This window comes from Camelina sativa, chromosome 9 (assembly GCF_030686135.1).
Source record: "Camelina sativa cultivar CO46 ecotype springtype chromosome 9, ASM3068613v1".
In the NCBI taxonomy this organism is placed as follows: Eukaryota; Viridiplantae; Streptophyta; class Magnoliopsida; order Brassicales; family Brassicaceae; genus Camelina; species Camelina sativa.
Genome location: NC_141888.1, coordinates 18,039,778 through 18,059,915, shown reverse-complemented (window position 1 = coordinate 18,059,915; position 20,138 = coordinate 18,039,778).

Genomic DNA, 20,138 nt, shown 5'->3' with positions numbered 1-20,138 from the left:
ATTGCTTAGAAGCTGTAAACAGCTATGTTAGTTTTTATGGGGTTAAAATGTGTCTTAATCCAATGCAACTAACTAATTATAAGAGTTTGAGATAGATGTGGAGAGTTTAAAAGCCACTTATACCCTTTTTGTCCCAAAACATGCTAAAACCAAGAAAACATTGCTTAGAAGCTGTAAACAGCTATGTCAGTGTTTATGGGGTTAAAATGTGTCTTAATCCAATGCAACTAACTAATTATAAGACTTTGAGATAGATGTGGAGAGTTTAAAAGCCACTTATACCCATTTTGTCCCAAAACAGGCTAAAACCAAGAAAACATTGCTTAGAAGCTGGAAACAGCTACGTTAGTGTTTATGGGGTTAAAATGTGTCTTAATCCAATGCTACTAACTAATTATAAGAGTTTGAGATAGATGTGGAGAGTTTAAAAGCCACTTATTCCCATTTTGTCCTAATAGAGGCTAAAACCAAGAAAACATTGCTTAGTAGCTGTAAACAGCTATGTTAGTGTTTATGGGGTTAAAATGTGTCTTAATCCAATGCAACTAACTAAGTATAAGAGTTTGAGATAGATGTAGAGAGTTTAAAAGCCACTTATACCCATTTTGTCCCAAAACAGGCTAAAACCAAGAAAACATTGCTTAGAAGCTGTAAACAGTTATGTTAGTGTTTATGGGATTAAAATGTGTCTTAATCCAATGCAATATAAGAGTTTCAGATGAATGTGGAGAGTTTTAAAACCCACTTATACCCATTTTATCCCAAAATAGGCTAACACCAAGAAAACATTGCTTAGAAGCTGTAAACAGCTATGTTAGTTTTTATGGGGTTAAAATGTGTCTTAATCCAATGCAACTAACTAACTATAAGAGTTTGAGATAGATGTGGAGAGTTTAAAAGTCACTTATACCCATTTTGTCCCAAAACAGGCTAAAACCAAGAAAACATTGCTTAGAAGCTGTAAACAGCTATGTTTGTGTTAATGGGGTTAAAATGTGTCTTAATCCAATGCAACTAACTAATTATAAGACTTTGAGATAGATGTGGAGAGTTTAAAAGCCACTTATTCCCATTTTGTCCCAAAACAGGCTAAAACCAAGAAAACATTGCATAGAAGCTGTAAACAGCTATGTTAGTGTTTATGGGGTTAAAATGTGTCTTAATCCAATGCAACTAACTAATTATAAGAGTTTGAGATAGATGTGGAGAGTTTAAAAGCCACTTATTCCCATTTTGTCCCAATAGAGGCTAAAACCAAGAAAACATTGCTTAGAAGCTGTAAACAGTTATGTTAGTGTTTATGGGGTTAAAATGTGTCTTAATCCAATGCAACTAACTAAGTATAAGAGTTTGAGATAGATGTGGAGAGTTTAAAAGCCACTTATACCCATTTTGTCCCAAAACAGGCTAAAACCAAGAAAACATTGCTTAGAAGCTGTAAACAGTTATGTTAGTGTTTATGGGGTTAAAATGTGTCTTAGTCCAATGCAACTAACTAATTATAAGAGTTTGAGATGAATGTGGAGAGTTTTAAAAGCCACTTATACCAATTTTATCCCAAAACAGGCTAACACCAAGAAAACATTGCTTAGAAGCTGTAAACAGCTATGTTAGTTTTTATGGGGTTAAAATGTGTCTTCATCCAATGCAACTATTTAATTATAAGAGTTTGAGATAGATGTGGAGAGTTTAAAAGCCACTTATACCCATTTTGTCCCAAAACAGGCTAAAACCAAGAAAACATTGCTTAGAAGCTGTAAACAGCTATGTTAGTGATTATGGGGTTAAAATGTGTCTTAATCCAAGGCAACTAACTAATTATAAGAGTTTGAGATAGATGTGGAGAGTTTAAAAGCCACTTATACCCATTTTGTCCCAAAATTGCTAGAAAAAATTGCTTAGTAGCTGTAAACAGCTATGTTTGTGTTTATGGGGTTAAAATGTGTCTTAATCCAATGCAACTAACTAAGTATAAGAGTTTGAGATAGATGTGGAGAGTTTAAAAGCCACTTATACCCATTTTGTCCCAAAACAGGGTAAAACCAAGAAAACATTGCTTAGACTCTGCAAACAGCTATGTTAGTGTTTATGTGGTTAAAATATGTCTTAATCCAATGCAACTAACTAATTATAAGAGTTTGAGATAGATGTGGAGAGTTTAAAAGCCACTTATACCCATTTTGTCCCAAAACAGGCTAAAACCAAGAAAACATTGCTTACAAGCTGTAAACAGCTATGTTAGTGTTTCTGGGGTTAAAATGTGTCTTAATCCAATGCAACTAACTAATTATAAGAGTTTGAGATAGATGTGGAGTGTTTAAAAGCCACTTATACCCATTTTGTCCCAAAACAGGCTAAAACCAAGAAAACATTGCTTAGAAGCTGTAAACAGTTATGTTAGTGTTTATGGGGTTAAAATGTGTCTTAATCCAATGCAACTAACTAATTTTAGGACTTTGAGATGAATGTGGAGAGTTTTAGAAGCCACTTATACCCATTTTATCCCAAAATAGGCTAACACCAAAAAAACATTGCTTAGAAGCTGTAAACAGCTATGTTAGTTTTTATGGGGTTAAAATGTGTCTTAATCCAATGCAACTAACTAATTATAAGAGTTTGAGATAGATGTGGAGAGTTTAAAAGCCACTTATACCCTTTTTGTCCCAAAACATGCTAAAACCAAGAAAACATTGCTTAGAAGCTGTAAACAGCTATGTCAGTGTTTATGGGGTTTTGTGTCTTAATCCAATGCAACTAACTAATTATAAGACTTTGAGATAGATGTGGAGAGTTTAAAAGCCACTTATACCCATTTTGTCCCAAAACAGGCTAAAACCAAGAAAACATTGCTTAGAAGCTGTAAACAGTTATGTTAGTGTTTATGGGGTTAAAATGTGTCTTAATCCAATGCAACTAACTAATTATAAGACTTTGAGATAGATGTGGAGAGTTTAAAAGCCACTTATACCCATTTTGTCCCAAAACAGGCTAAAACCAAGAAAACATTGCTTAGAAGCTGTAAACAGTTATGTTAGTGTTTATGGGGTTAAAATGTGTCTTAATCCAATGCAACTAACTAATTATAAGAGTTTGAGATAGATGTGGAGAGTTTAAAAGCCACTTATACCCATTTTGTCCCAAAACAGGCTAAAACCAAGAAAACATTGCTTAGAAGCTGTAAACAGCTATGTTAGTGTTTATGGGGTTAAAATGTGTCTTAATCCAATGCAACTAACTAATTATAAGAGTCTGAGATAGATGTGGAGAGTTTAAAAGCCACTTATACCCATTTTGTCCCAAAACAGGCTAAAACCAAGAAAACATTGCTTAGAAGCTGTAAACAGTTATGTTAGTGTTTATGGGGTTAAAATGTGTCTTAATCCAATGCAACTAACCAATTATAAGAGTTTGAGATGAAGCTGGAGAGTTTTAAAAGCCACTTATACCCATTTTATCCCAAAATAGGCTAACACCAAGAAAACATTGCTTAGAAGCTGTAAACAGCTATGTTAGTTTTTATGGGGTTAAAATGTGTCTTAATCCAATGCAACTAACTAATTATAAGAGTTTGAGATAGATGTGGAGAGTTTAAAAGCCACTTATACCCATTTTGTCCCAAAACAGGCTAAAACCAAGAAAACATTGCTTAGAAGCTGTAAACAGTTATGTTAGTGTTTATGGGGTTAAAATGTGTCTTAATCCAATGCAACTAATTAATTATAAGAGTCTGAGATAGATGTGGAGAGTTTAAAAGCCACTTATACCCATTTTGTCCCAAAACAGGGTAAAACCAAGAAAACATTGCTTAGAAGCTGTAAACAGCTATGTTAGTGTTTATGGGGTTAAAATATGTCTTTATCCAATGCAACTAACTAAGTATAAGAGTTTGAGATAGATGTGGAGAGTTTAAAAGCCACTTATACCCATTTTGTCCCAAAACAGGCTAAAACCAAGAAAACATTGCTTAGAAGCTGTAAACAGTTATGTTAGTGTTTATGGGGTTAAAATGTGTCTTAATCCAATGCAACTAACTAATTATAAGAGTTTGAGATGAATGTGGAGAGTTTTAAAAGCCACTTATAGCCATTTTATCCCAAAACAGGCTAAAACCAAGAAAATATTGCTTAGTAGCTGTAAACAGCTATGTTAGTTTTTATGGGGTTAAAATGTGTCTTAATCCAATGAAAGTAACTAAGTATAAGAGTTTGAGATAGATGTGGAGAGTTTAAAAGCCACTTATACCCATTTTGTCCCAAAACAGGCTAAAACCAAGAAAACATTGCTTAGAAGCTGTAAACAGTTATGTTAGTGTTTATGGGGTTAAAATGTGTCTTAATCCAATGCAACTAGCTAATTATAAGACTTTGAGATGAATGTGGAGAGTTTTAAATGCCACTTATACCCATTTTATCCCAAAACAGGCTAACACCAAGAAAACATTGCTTAGAAGCTGTAAACAGCTATGTTAGTTTTTATGGGGGTAAAATGTGTCTTAATCCAATGCAACTAACTAATTATAAGAGTTTGAGATAGATGTGGAGAGTTTAAAAGCCACTTATACCCATTTTGTCCCAAAACAGGCTAAAACCAAGAAAACATTGCTTAGAAGCTGTAAACAGCTATGTTAGTGTTTATGGGGTTAAAATGTGTCTTAATCCAATGCAACTTACTAATTATAAGACTTTGAGATAGATGTGGAGAGTTTAAAAGCCACTTATTCCCATTTTGTCCCAAAACAGGCTAAAACCAAGAAAACATTGCTTAGTAGCTGTAAACAGCTATGTTAGTGTTTATGGGGTTAAAATGTGTCTTAATGCAATGCAACTAACTAATTATAAGAGTTTGAGATAGATGTGGAGAGTTTAAAAGCCACTTATACCCATTTTGTCCCAAAACAGGCTAAAACCAAGAAAACATTGCTTAGAAGCTGGAAACAGCTACGTTAGTGTTTATGGGGTTAAAATGTGTCTTAATCCAATGCTACTAACTAATTATAAGAGTTTGAGATAGATGTGGAGAGTTTAAAAGCCACTTATTCCCATTTTGTCCTAATAGAGGCTAAAACCAAGAAAACATTGCTTAGTAGCTGTAAACAGCTATGTTAGTGTTTATGGGGTTAAAATGTGTCTTAATCCAATGCAACTAACTAAGTATAAGAGTTTGAGATAGATGTAGAGAGTTTAAAAGCCACTTATACCCATTTTGTCCCAAAACAGGCTAAAACCAAGAAAACATTGCTTAGAAGCTGTAAACAGTTATGTTAGTGTTTATGGGATTAAAATGTGTCTTAATCCAATGCAATATAAGAGTTTCAGATGAATGTGGAGAGTTTTAAAACCCACTTATACCCATTTTATCCCAAAATAGGCTAACACCAAGAAAACATTGCTTAGAAGCTGTAAACAGCTATGTTAGTTTTTATGGGGTTAAAATGTGTCTTAATCCAATGCAACTAACTAACTATAAGAGTTTGAGATAGATGTGGAGAGTTTAAAAGTCACTTATACCCATTTTGTCCCAAAACAGGCTAAAACCAAGAAAACATTGCTTAGAAGCTGTAAACAGCTATGTTTGTGTTAATGGGGTTAAAATGTGTCTTAATCCAATGCAACTAACTAATTATAAGACTTTGAGATAGATGTGGAGAGTTTAAAAGCCACTTATTCCCATTTTGTCCCAAAACAGGCTAAAACCAAGAAAACATTGCATAGAAGCTGTAAACAGCTATGTTAGTGTTTATGGTGTTAAAATGTGTCTTAATCCAATGCAACTAACTAATTATAAGAGTTTGAGATAGATGTGGAGAGTTTAAAAGCCACTTATTCCCATTTTGTCCCAATAGAGGCTAAAACCAAGAAAACATTGCTTAGAAGCTGTAAACAGTTATGTTAGTGTTTATGGGGTTAAAATGTGTCTTAATCCAATGCAACTAACTAAGTATAAGAGTTTGAGATAGATGTGGAGAGTTTAAAAGCCACTTATACCCATTTTGTCCCAAAACAGGCTAAAACCAAGAATACATTGCTTAGAAGCTGTAAACAGTTATGTTAGTGTTTATGGGGTTAAAATGTGTCTTAGTCCAATGCAACTAACTAATTATAAGAGTTTGAGATGAATGTGGAGAGTTTTAAAAGCCACTTATACCAATTTTATCCCAAAACAGGCTAACACCAAGAAAACATTGCTTAGAAGCTGTAAACAGCTATGTTAGTTTTTATGGGGTTAAAATGTGTCTTCATCCAATGCAACTATTTAATTATAAGAGTTTGAGATAGATGTGGAGAGTTTAAAAGCCACTTATACCCATTTTGTCCCAAAACAGGCTAAAACCAAGAAAACATTGCTTAGAAGCTGTAAACAGCTATGTTAGTGATTATGGGGTTAAAATGTGTCTTAATCCAAGGCAACTAACTAATTATAAGAGTTTGAGATAGATGTGGAGAGTTTAAAAGCCACTTATACCCATTTTGTCCCAAAATTGCTAGAAAAAATTGCTTAGTAACTGTAAACAGCTATGTTTGTGTTTATGGGGTTAAAATGTGTCTTAATCCAATGCAACTAACTAAGTATAAGAGTTTGAGATAGATGTGGAGAGTTTAAAAGCCACTTATACCCATTTTGTCCCAAAACAGGCTAAAACCAAGAAAACATTGCTTAGACTCTGCAAACAGCTATGTTAGTGTTTATGTGGTTAAAATATGTCTTAATCCAATGCAACTAACTAATTATAAGAGTTGGAGATAGATGTGGAGAGTTTAAAAGCCACTTATACCCATTTTGTCCCAAAACAGGCTAAAACCAAGAAAACATTGCTTACAAGCTGTAAACAGCTATGTTAGTGTTTCTGGGGTTAAAATGTGTCTTAATCCAATGCAACTAACTAATTATAAGAGTTTGAGATAGATGTGGAGTGTTTAAAAGCCACTTATACCCATTTTGTCCCAAAACAGGCTAAAACCAAGAAAACATTGCTTAGAAGCTGTAAACAGTTATGTTAGTGTTTATGGGGTTAAAATGTGTCTTAATCCAATGCAACTAACTAATTTTAAGACTTTGAGATGAATGTGGAGAGTTTTAGAAGCCACTTATACCCATTTTATCCCAAAATAGGCTAACACCAAAAAAACATTGCTTAGAAGCTGTAAACAGCTATGTTAGTTTTTATGGGGTTAAAATGTGTCTTAATCCAATGCAACTAACTAATTATAAGAGTTTGAGATAGATGTGGAGAGTTTAAAAGCCACTTATACCCTTTTTGTCCCAAAACATGCTAAAACCAAGAAAACATTGCTTAGAAGCTGTAAACAGCTATGTTAGTGTTTATGGGGTTAAAATGTGTCTTAATCCAATGCAACTAACTAATTATAAGACTTTGAGATAGATGTGGAGAGTTTAAAAGCCACTTATACCCATTTTGTCCCAAAACAGGCTAAAACCAAGAAAACATTGCTTAGAAGCTGTAAACAGTTATGTTAGTGTTTATGGGGTTAAAATGTGTCTTAATCCAATGCAACTAACCAATTATAAGAGTTTGAGATGAATGTGGAGAGTTTTAAAAGCCACGTATACCCATTTTATCCCAAAATAGGCTAACACCAAGAAATCATTGCTTAGAAGCTGTAAACAGCTATGTTAGTCTTTATGGGGTTAAAATGTGTCTTAATCCAATGCAACTAGCTAATTATAAGACTTTGAGATGAATGTGGAGAGTTTTAAATGCCACTTATACCCATTTTATCCCAAAACAGGCTAACACCAAGAAAACATTGCTTAGAAGCTGTAAACAGCTATGTTAGTTTTTATGGGGGTAAAATGTGTCTTAATCCAATGCAACTAACTAATTATAAGAGTTTGAGATAGATGTGGAGAGTTTAAAAGCCACTTATACCCATTTTGTCCCAAAACAGGCTAAAACCAAGAAAACATTGCTTAGTAGCTGTAAACAGCTATGTTAGTGTTTATGGGGTTAAAATGTGTCTTAATCCAATGCAACTAACTAATTATAAGAGTTTGAGATAGATGTGGAGAGTTTAAAAGCCACTTATACCCATTTTATCCCAAAACAGGCTAAAACCAAGAAAACATTGCTTAGTAGCTGTAAACAGCTATGTTAGTTTTTATGGGGTTAAAATGTGTCTTAATCCAATGCAACTAACTAAGTATAAGAGTTTGAGATAGATGTGGAGAGTTTAAAAGCCACTTATACCCATTTTGTCCCAAAACAAGCTAAAACCAAGAAAACATTGCTTAGAAGCTGTAAACAGTTATGTTAGTATTTATGGGGTTAAAATGTGTCTTAATCCAATGCAACTAACTAATTATAAGACTTTGAGATGAATGTGGAGAGTTTTAAATACCACTTATACCCATTTTATCCGAAAACAGGCTAACACCAAGAAAACATTGCTTAGAAGCTGTAAACAGCTATGTTAGTTTTTATGGGGTTAAAATGTGTCTTAATCCAATGCAACTAACTAATTATAAGAGTTTGAGATAGATGTGGAGAGTTTAAAAGCCACTTATACCCATTTTGTTCCAAAACAGGCTAAAACCAAGAAAACATTGCTTAGAAGCTGTAAACAGCTATGTTAGTGTTTATGGGGTTAAAATGTGTCTTAATCCAATGCAACTAACTAATTATAAGACTTTGAGATAGATGTGGAGAGTTTAAAAGCCACTTATACCCATTTTGTCCCAAAACAGGCTAAAACCAAGAAAACATTGCTTAGAAGCTGTAAACAGTTATGTTAGTGTTTATGGGGTTAAAATGTGTCTTAATCCAATGCAACTAACCAATTATAAGAGTTTGAGATGAATGTGGAGAGTTTTAAAAGCCACGTATACCCATTTTATCCCAAAATAGGCTAACACCAAGAAATCATTGCTTAGAAGCTGTAAACAGCTATGTTAGTTTTTATGGGGTTAAAATGTGTCTTAATCCAATGCAACTAACTAATTATAATAGTTTGAGATAGATGTGGAGAGTTTAAAAGCCACTTATACCCATTTTGTCCCAAAACAGGGTAAAACCAAGAAAACATTGCTTAGAAGCTGTAAACAGCTATGTTAGTGTTTATGGGGTTAAAATGTGTCTTTATCCAATGCAACTAACTAAGTATAAGAGTTTGAGATAGATGTGGAGAGTTTAAAAGCCACTTATACCCATTTTGTCCCAAAACAGGCTAAAACCAAGAAAACATTGCTTAGAAGCTGTAAACAGTTATGTTAGTGTTTATGGGGTTAAAATGTGTCTTAATCCAATGCAACTAACTAATTATAGGAGTTTGAGATGAATGTGGAGAGTTTTAAAAGCCACTTATACCCATTTTATCCCAAAATAGGCTAAAACCAAGAAAACATTGCTTAGTAGCTGTAAACAGCTATGTTAGTTTTTATGGGGTTAAAATGTGTCTTAATCCAATGCAACTAACTAAGTATAAGAGTTTGAGATAGATGTGGAGAGTTTAAAAGCCACTTATACCCATTTTGTCCCAAAACAGGCTAAAACCAAGAAAACATTGCTTAGAAGCTGTAAACAGTTATGTTAGTATTTATGGGGTTAAAATGTGTCTTAATCCAATGCAACTAACTAATTATAAGACTTTGAGATGAATGTGGAGAGTTTTAAATACCACTTATACCCATTTTATCCGAAAACAGGCTAACACCAAGAAAACATTGCTTAGAAGCTGTAAACAGCTATGTTAGTTTTTATGGGGTTAAAATGTGTCTTAATCCAATGCAACTAACTAATTATAAGAGTTTGAGATAGATGTGGAGAGTTTAAAAGCCACTTATACCCATTTTGTTCCAAAACAGGCTAAAACCAAGAAAACATTGCTTAGAAGCTGTAAACAGCTATGTTAGTGTTTATGGGGTTAAAATGTGTCTTAATCCAATGCAACTAACTAATTATAAGACTTTGAGATAGATGTGGACAGTTTAAAAGCCACTTATTCCCATTTTGTCCCAAAACAGGCTAAAACCAAGAAAACATTGCTTAGTAGCTGTAAACAGCTATGTTAGTGTTTATGGGGTTAAAATGTGTCTTAATGCAATGCAACTAACTAATTATAAGACTTTGAGATAGATGTGGAGAGTTTAAAAGCCACTTATTCCCATTTTGTCCCAAAACAGGCTAAAACCAAGAAAACATTGCTTAGTAGCTGTAAACAGTTATGTTAGTGTTTATGGGGTTAAAATGTGTCTTAATCCAATGCAACTAACTAATTATAAGACTTTGAGATGAATGTGGAGAGTTTTAGAAGCCACTTATACCAATTTTATCCCAAAATAGGCTAACACCAAGAAAACATTGCTTAGAAGCTGTAAACAGCTATGTTAGTTTTTATGGGGTTAAAATGTGTCTTAATCCAATGCAACTAACTAATTATAAGAGTTTGAGATAGATGTGGAGAGTTTAAAAGCCACTTATACCCTTTTTGTCCCAAAACAGGCTAAAACCAAGAAAACATTGCTTAGAAGCTGTAAACAGCTATGTTAGTGTTTATGGGGTTAAAATGTGTCTTAATCCAATGCAACAAACTAATTATAAGAGTTTGAGATAGATGTGGAGAGTTTAAAAGCCACTTATACCCATTTTGTCCCAAAACAGGGTAAAACCAAGAAAACATTGCTTAGAAGCTGTAAACAGCTATGTTAGTGTTTATGGGGTTAAAATGTGTCTTTATCCAATGCAACTAACTAAGTATAAGAGTTTGAGATAGATGTGGAGAGTTTAAAAGCCACTTATACCCATTTTGTCCCAAAACAGGCTAAAACCAAGAAAACATTGCTTAGAAGCTGTAAACAGTTATGTTAGTATTTATGGGGTTAAAATGTGTCTTAATCCAATGCAACTAACTAATTATAAGACTTTGAGATGAATGTGGAGAGTTTTAAATACCACTTATACCCATTTTATCCCAAAACAGGCTAACACCAAGAAAACATTGCTTAGAAGCTGTAAACAGCTATGTTAGTTTTTATGGGGTTAAAATGTGTCTTAATCCAATGCAACTAACTAATTATAAGAGTTTGAGATAGATGTGGAGAGTTTAAAAGCCACTTATACCCATTTTGTTCCAAAACAGGCTAAAACCAAGAAAACATTGCTTAGAAGCTGTAAACAGCTATGTTAGTGTTTATGGGGTTAAAATGTGTCTTAATCCAATGCAACTAACTAATTATAAGACTTTGAGATAGATGTGGAGAGTTTAAAAGCCACTTATTCCCATTTTGTCCCAAAACAGGCTAAAACCAAGAAAACATTGCTTAGTAGCTGTAAACAGCTATGTTAGTGTTTATGGGGTTAAAATGTGTCTTAATGCAATGCAACTAACTAATTATAAGACTTTGAGATAGATGTGGAGAGTTTAAAAGCCACTTATTCCCATTTTGTCCCAAAACAGGCTAAAACCAAGAAAACATTGCTTAGTAGCTGTAAACAGTTATGTTAGTGTTTATGGGGTTAAAATGTGTCTTAATCCAATGCAACTAACTAATTATAAGACTTTGAGATGAATGTGGAGAGTTTTAGAAGCCACTTATACCCATTTTATCCCAAAATAGGCTAACACCAAGAAAACATTGCTTAGAAGCTGTAAACAGCTATGTTAGTTTTTATGGGGTTAAAATGTGTCTTAATCCAATGCAACTAACTAATTATAAGAGTTTGAGATAGATGTGGAGAGTTTAAAAGCCACTTATACCCTTTTTGTCCCAAAACAGGCTAAAACCAAGAAAACATTGCTTAGAAGCTGTAAACAGCTATGTTAGTGTTTATGGGGTTAAAATGTGTCTTAATCCAATGCAACTAACTAATTATAAGACTTTGAGATAGATGTGGAGAGTTTAAAAGCCACTTATACCCATTTTGTCCCAAAACAGGCTAAAACCAAGAAAACATTGCTTAGAAGCTGTAAACAGTTATGTTAGTGTTTATGGGGTTAAAATGTGTCTTAATCCAATGCAACTAACCAGTTATAAGAGTTTGAGATGAATGTGGAGAGTTTTAAAAGCCACTTATACCCATTTTATCCCAAAATAGGCTAACACCAAGAAATCATTGCTTAGAAGCTGTAAACAGCTATGTTAGTTTTTATGGGGTTAAAATGTGTCTTAATCCAATGCAACAAACTAATTATAAGAGTTTGAGATAGATGTGGAGAGTTTAAAAGCCACTTATACCCATTTTGTCCCAAAACAGGGTAAAACCAAGAAAACATTGCTTAGAAGCTGTAAACAGCTATGTTAGTGTTTATTGGGTTAAAATGTGTCTTTATCCAATGCAACTAACTAATTATAAGAGTTTGAGATGAATGTGGAGAGTTTTAAAAGCCACTTATACCCATTTTATCCCAAAACAGGCTAAAACCAAGAAAACATTGCTTAGTAGCTGTAAACAGCTATGTTAGTTTTTGTGGGGTTAAAATGTGTCTTAATCCAATGCAACTAACTAAGTATAAGAGTTTGAGATAGATGTGGAGAGTTTAAAAGCCACTTATACCCATTTTGTCCCAAAACAGGCTAAAACCAAGAAAACATTGCTTAGAAGCTGTAAACAGTTATGTTAGTGTTTATGGGGTTAAAATGTGTCTTAATCCAATGCAACTAACTAATTATAAGACTTTGAGATGAATGTGGAGAGTTTTAAATACCACTTATACCCATTTTATCCCAAAACTGGCTAACACCAAGAAAACATTGCTTAAAAGCTGTAAACAGCTATGTTAGTTTTTATGGGGTTAAAATGTGTCTTAATCCAATGCAACTAACTAATTATAAGAGTTTGAGATAGATGTGGAGAGTTTAAAAGCCACTTATACCCATTTTGTTCCAAAACAGGCTAAAACCAAGAAAACATTGCTTAGAAGCTGTAAACAGCTATGTTAGTGTTTATGGGGTTAAAATGTGTCTTAATCCAATGCAACTAACTAATTATAAGACTTTTAGATAGATGTGGAGAGTTTAAAAGCCACTTATTCCCATTTTGTCCCAAAACAGGCTAAAACCAAGAAAACATTGCTTAGTAGCTGTAAACAGCTGTGTTAGTGTTTATGGGGTTAAAATGTGTCTTAATGCAATGCAACTAACTAATTATAAGAGTTTGAGATAGATGTGGAGAGTTTAAAAGCCACTTATACCCATTTTGTCCCAAAACAGGCTTAAACCAAGAAAACATTGCTTAGAAGCTGGAAACAGCTATGTTAGTGTTTATGGGGTTAAAATGTGTCTTAATCCAATGCAACTAACTAATTATAAGAGTTTGAGATAGATGTGGAGAGTTTAAAAGCCACTTATTCCCATTTTGTCCCAATAGAGGCTAAAACCAATAAAACATTGCTTAGTAGCTGTAAACAGCTATGTTAGTGTTTATGGGGTTAAAATGTGTCTTAATCCAATGCAACTAACTAATTATAAGAGTTTGAGATAGATGTGGAGAGTTTAAAAGCCACTTATACCCATTTTGTCCCAAAACAGGCTAAAACCAAGAAAACATTGCTTAGAAGCTGTAAACAGTTATGTTAGTGTTTATGGGGTTAAAATGTGTCTTAATCCAATGCAACTAACTAATTATAAGAGTTTGAGATGAATGTGGAGAGTTTTAAAACCCACTTATACCCATTTTATCCCAAAATAGGCTAACACCAAGAAAACATTGCTTAGAAGCTGTAAACAGCTATGTTAGTTTTTATGGGGTTAAAATGTGTCTTAATCCAATGCAACTAACTAACTATAAGAGTTTGAGATAGATGTGGAGAGTTTAAAAGTCACTTATACCCATTTTGTCCCAAAACAAGCTAAAACCAAGAAAACATTGCTTAGAAGCTGTAAACAGCTATGTTAGTGTTAATGGGGTTAAAATGTGTCTTAATCCAATGCAACTAACTAATTATAAGACTTTCAGATAGATGTGGAGAGTTTAAAAGCCACTTATTCCCATTTTGTCCCAAAACAGGCTAAAACCAAGAAAACATTGCTTAGAAGCTGTAAACAGCTATGTTAGTGTTTATGGGGTTAAAATGTGTTTTAATCCAATGCAACTAACTAATTATAAGAGTTTGAGATAGATGTGGAGAGTTTAAAAGCCACTTATTCCCATTTTTTCCCAATAGAGGCTAAAACCAAGAAAACATTGCTTAGTACTTGTTAACAGCCATGTTAGTGTTTATGGGGTTAAAATGTGTCTTAATCCAATGCAACTAACTAAGTATAAGAGTTTGAGATAGATGTGGAGAGTTTAAAAGCCACTTATACCCATTTTGTCCTAAAACAGGCTAAAACCAAGAAAACATTGCTTAGAAGCTGTAAACAGTTATGTTAGTGTTTATGGGGTTAAAATGTGTCTTAATCCAATGCAACTAACTAATTATAAGAGTTTGAGATGAATGTGGAGAGTTTTAAAAACCACTTATACCAATTTTATCCCAAAACAGGCTAACACCAAGAAAACATTGCTTAGAAGCTGTAAACAGCTATGTTAGTTTTTATGGGGTTAAAATGTGTCTTAACCCAATGCAACTAACTAATTATAAGAGTTTGAGATAGATGTGGAGAGTTTAAAAGCCACTTATACCGATTTTGTCCCAAAACAGGCTAAAACCAAGAAAACATTGCTTAGAAGTTGTAAACAGCTATGTTAGTGTTTATGGGGTTAAAATGTGTCTTAATCCAAGGCAACTAACTAATTATAAGAGTTTGAGATAGATGTGGAGAGTTTAAAAGCCACTTATACCGATTTTGTCCCAAAACAGGCTAAAACCAAGAAAACATTGCTTAGAAGTTGTAAACAGCTATGTTAGTGTTTATGGGGTTAAAATGTGTCTTAATCCAAGGCAACTAACTAATTATAAGAGTTTGAGATAGATGTGGAGAGTTTAAAAGCCACTTATACCCATTTTGTCCCAAAACAGGCTAAAACCAAGAAAACATTGCTTAGACTCTGCAAACAGCTATGTTAGTGTTTATGTGGTTAAAATATGTCTTAATCCAATGCAACTAACTAACTATAAGAGTTTGAGATAGATGTGGAGAGTTTAAAAGTCACTTATACCCATTTTGTCCCAAAACAAGCTAAAACCAAGAAAACATTGCTTAGAAGCTGTAAACAGCTATGTTAGTGTTAATGGGGTTAAAATGTGTCTTAATCCAATGCAACTAACTAATTATAAGACTTTCAGATAGATGTGGAGAGTTTAAAAGCCACTTATTCCCATTTTGTCCCAAAACAGGCTAAAACCAAGAAAACATTGCTTAGAAGCTGTAAACAGCTATGTTAGTGTTTATGGGGTTAAAATGTGTTTTAATCCAATGCAACTAACTAATTATAAGAGTTTGAGATAGATGTGGAGAGTTTAAAAGCCACTTATTCCCATTTTTTCCCAATAGAGGCTAAAACCAAGAAAACATTGCTTAGTACTTGTTAACAGCCATGTTAGTGTTTATGGGGTTAAAATGTGTCTTAATCCAATGCAACTAACTAAGTATAAGAGTTTGAGATAGATGTGGAGAGTTTAAAAGCCACTTATACCCATTTTGTCCTAAAAAAGGCTAAAACCAAGAAAACATTGCTTAGAAGCTGTAAACAGTTATGTTAGTGTTTATGGGGTTAAAATGTGTCTTAATCCAATGCAACTAACTAATTATAAGAGTTTGAGATGAATGTGGAGAGTTTTAAAAACCACTTATACCAATTTTATCCCAAAACAGGCTAACACCAAGAAAACATTGCTTAGAAGCTGTAAACAGCTATGTTAGTTTTTATGGGGTTAAAATGTGTCTTAACCCAATGCAACTAACTAATTATAAGAGTTTGAGATAGATGTGGAGAGTTTAAAAGCCACTTATACCGATTTTGTCCCAAAACAGGCTAAAACCAAGAAAATATTGCTTAGAAGCTGTAAACAGCTATGTTAGTGTTTATGGGGTTAAAATGTGTTTTAATCCAATGCAACTAACTAATTATAAGAGTTTGAGATAGATGTGGAGAGTTTAAAAGCCACTTATTCCCATTTTTTCCCAATAGAGGCTAAAACCAAGAAAACATTGCTTAGTACTTGTTAACAGCCATGTTAGTGTTTATGGGGTTAAAATGTGTCTTAATCCAATGCAACTAACTAAGTATAAGAGTTTGAGATAGATGTGGAGAGTTTAAAAGCCACTTATACCCATTTTGTCCTAAAACAGGCTAAAACCAAGAAAACATTGCTTAGAAGCTGTAAACAGTTATGTTAGTGTTTATGGGGTTAAAATGTGTCTTAATCCAATGCAACTAACTAATTATAAGAGTTTGAGATGAATGTGGAGAGTTTTAAAAACCACTTATACCAATTTTATCCCAAAACAGGCTAACACCAAGAAAACATTGCTTAGAAGCTGTAAACAGCTATGTTAGTTTTTATGGGGTTAAAATGTGTCTTAACCCAATGCAAATAACTAATTATAAGAGTTTGAGATAGATGTGGAGAGTTTAAAAGCCACTTATACCGATTTTGTCCCAAAACAGGCTAAAACCAAGAAAACATTGCTTAGAAGTTGTAAACAGCTATGTTAGTGTTTATGGGGTTAAAATGTGTCTTAATCCAAGGCAACTAACTAATTATAAGAGTTTGAGATAGATGTGGAGAGTTTAAAAGCCACTTATACCCATTTTGTCCCAAAACAAACTAACAGCAAGAAAAAATTGCTTAGTAGCTGTAAACAGCTATGTTTGTGTTTATGGGGTTAAAATGTGTCTTAATCCAATGCAACTAACTAAGTATAAGAGTTTGAGATAGATGTGGAGAGTTTAAAAGCCACTTATACCCATTTTGTCCCAAAACAGGCTAAAACCAAGAAAACATTGCTTAGACTCTGCAAACAGCTATGTTAGTGTTTATGTGGTTAAAATATGTCTTAATCCAATGCAACTAACTAACTATAAGAGTTTGAGATAGATGTGGAGAGTTTAAAAGTCACTTATACCCATTTTGTCCCAAAACAAGCTAAAACCAAGAAAACATTGCTTAGAAGCTGTAAACAGCTATGTTAGTGTTAATGGGGTTAAAATGTGTCTTAATCCAATGCAACTAACTAATTATAAGACTTTCAGATAGATGTGGAGAGTTTAAAAGCCACTTATTCCCATTTTGTCCCAAAACAGGCTAAAACCAAGAAAACATTGCTTAGAAGCTGTAAACAGCTATGTTAGTGTTTATGGGGTTAAAATGTGTTTTAATCCAATGCAACTAACTAATTATAAGAGTTTGAGATAGATGTGGAGAGTTTAAAAGCCACTTATTCCCATTTTTTCCCAATAGAGGCTAAAACCAAGAAAACATTGCTTAGTACTTGTTAACAGCCATGTTAGTGTTTATGGGGTTAAAATGTGTCTTAATCCAATGCAACTAACTAAGTATAAGAGTTTGAGATAGATGTGGAGAGTTTAAAAGCCACTTATACCCATTTTGTCCTAAAACAGGCTAAAACCAAGAAAACATTGCTTAGAAGCTGTAAACAGTTATGTTAGTGTTTATGGGGTTAAAATGTGTCTTAATCCAATGCAACTAACTAATTATAAGAGTTTGAGATGAATGTGGAGAGTTTTAAAAACCACTTATACCAATTTTATCCCAAAACAGGCTAACACCAAGAAAACATTGCTTAGAAGCTGTAAACAGCTATGTTAGTTTTTATGGGGTTAAAATGTGTCTTAACCCAATGCAACTAACTAATTATAAGAGTTTGAGATAGATGTGGAGAGTTTAAAAGCCACTTATACCGATTTTGTCCCAAAACAGGCTAAAACCAAGAAAACATTGCTTAGAAGTTGTAAACAGCTATGTTAGTGTTTATGGGGTTAAAATGTGTCTTAATCCAAGGCAACTAACTAATTATAAGAGTTTGAGATAGATGTGGAGAGTTTAAAAGCCACTTATACCCATTTTGTCCCAAAACAAACTAACAGCAAGAAAAAATTGCTTAGTAGCTGTAAACAGCTATGTTTGTGTTTATGGGGTTAAAATGTGTCTTAATCCAATGCAACTAACTAAGTATAAGAGTTTGAGATAGATGTGGAGAGTTTAAAAGCCACTTATACCCATTTTGTCCCAAAACAGGCTAAAACCAAGAAAACATTGCTTAGACTCTGCAAACAGCTATGTTAGTGTTTATGTGGTTAAAATATGTCTTAATCCAATGCAACTAACTAACTATAAGAGTTTGAGATAGATGTGGAGAGTTTAAAAGCCACTTATACCCATTTTGTCCCAAAACAAGCTAAAACCAAGAAAACATTGCTTAGAAGCTGTAAACAGCTATGTTAGTGTTTATGGGGTTAAAATGTGTCTTTATCCAATGCAACTAACTAATTATAAGACTTTGAGATAGATGTGGAGAGTTTAAAAGCCACTTATTCCCATTTTGTCCCAAAACAGGCTAAAACCAAGAAAACATTGCTTAGTAGCTGTAAACAGCTATGTTAGTGTTTATGGGGTTAAAATGTTTCTTAATGCAATGCAACTAACTAATTATAAGAGTTTGAGATAGATGTGGAGAGTTTAAAAGCCACTTATACCCATTTTGTCCTAAAACAGGCTAAAACCAAGAAAACATTGCTTAGAAGCTGTAAACAGTTATGTTAGTGTTTATGGGGTTAAAATGTGTCTTAATCCAATGCAACTAACTAATTATAAGAGTTTGAGATGAATGTGGAGAGTTTTAAAAACCACTTATACCAATTTTATCCCAAAACAGGCTAACACCAAGAAAACATTGCTTAGAAGCTGTAAACAGCTATGTTAGTTTTTATGGGGTTAAAATGTGTCTTAACCCAATGCAACTAACTAATTATAAGAGTTTGAGATAGATGTGGAGAGTTTAAAAGCCACTTATACCGATTTTGTCCCAAAACAGGCTAAAACCAAGAAAACATTGCTTAGAAGTTGTAAACAGCTATGTTAGTGTTTATGGGGTTAAAATGTGTCTTAATCCAAGGCAACTAACTAATTATAAGAGTTTGAGATAGATGTGGAGAGTTTAAAAGCCACTTATACCCATTTTGTCCCAAAACAAACTAACAGCAAGAAAAAATTGCTTAGTAGCTGTAAACAGCTATGTTTGTGTTTATGGGGTTAAAATGTGTCTTAATCCAATGCAACTAACTAAGTATAAGAGTTTGAGATAGATGTGGAGAGTTTAAAAGCCACTTATACCCATTTTGTCCCAAAACAGGCTAAAACCAAGAAAACATTGCTTAGACTCTGCAAACAGCTATGTTAGTGTTTATGTGGTTAAAATATGTCTTAATCCAATGCAACTAACTAACTATAAGAGTTTGAGATAGATGTGGAGAGTTTAAAAGCCACTTATACCCATTTTGTCCCAAAACAAGCTAAAACCAAGAAAACATTGCTTAGAAGCTGTAAACAGCTATGTTAGTGTTTATGGGGTTAAAATGTGTCTTTATCCAATGCAACTAACTAATTATAAGACTTTGAGATAGATGTGGAGAGTTTAAAAGCCACTTATTCCCATTTTGTCCCAAAACAGGCTAAAACCAAGAAAACATTGCTTAGTAGCTGTAAACAGCTATGTTAGTGTTTATGGGGTTAAAATGTTTCTTAATGCAATGCAACTAACTAATTATAAGAGTTTGAGATAGATGTGGAGAGTTTAAAAGCCACTTATACCCATTTTGTCCCAAAACAGGCTAAAACCAAGAAAACATTGCTTAGAAGCTGGAAACAGCTATGTTATTGTTTATGGGGTTAAAATGTGTCTTAATCCAATGCAACTAACTAATTATAAGAGTTTGAGATAGATGTGGAGAGTTTAAAAGCCACTTATACCCATTTTGTCCCAAAACAAGCTAAAACCAAGAAAACATTGCTTAGAAGCTGTAAACAGCTATGTTAGTGTTAATGGGGTTAAAATGTGTCTTAATCCAATGCAACTAACTAATTATAAGACTTTCAGATAGATGTGGAGAGTTTAAAAGCCACTTATTCCCATTTTGTCCCAAAACAGGCTAAAACCAAGAAAACATTGCTTAGAAGCTGTAAACAGCTATGTTAGTGTTTATGGGGTTAAAATGTGTTTTAATCCAATGCAACTAACTAATTATAAGAGTTTGAGATAGATGTGGAGAGTTTAAAAGC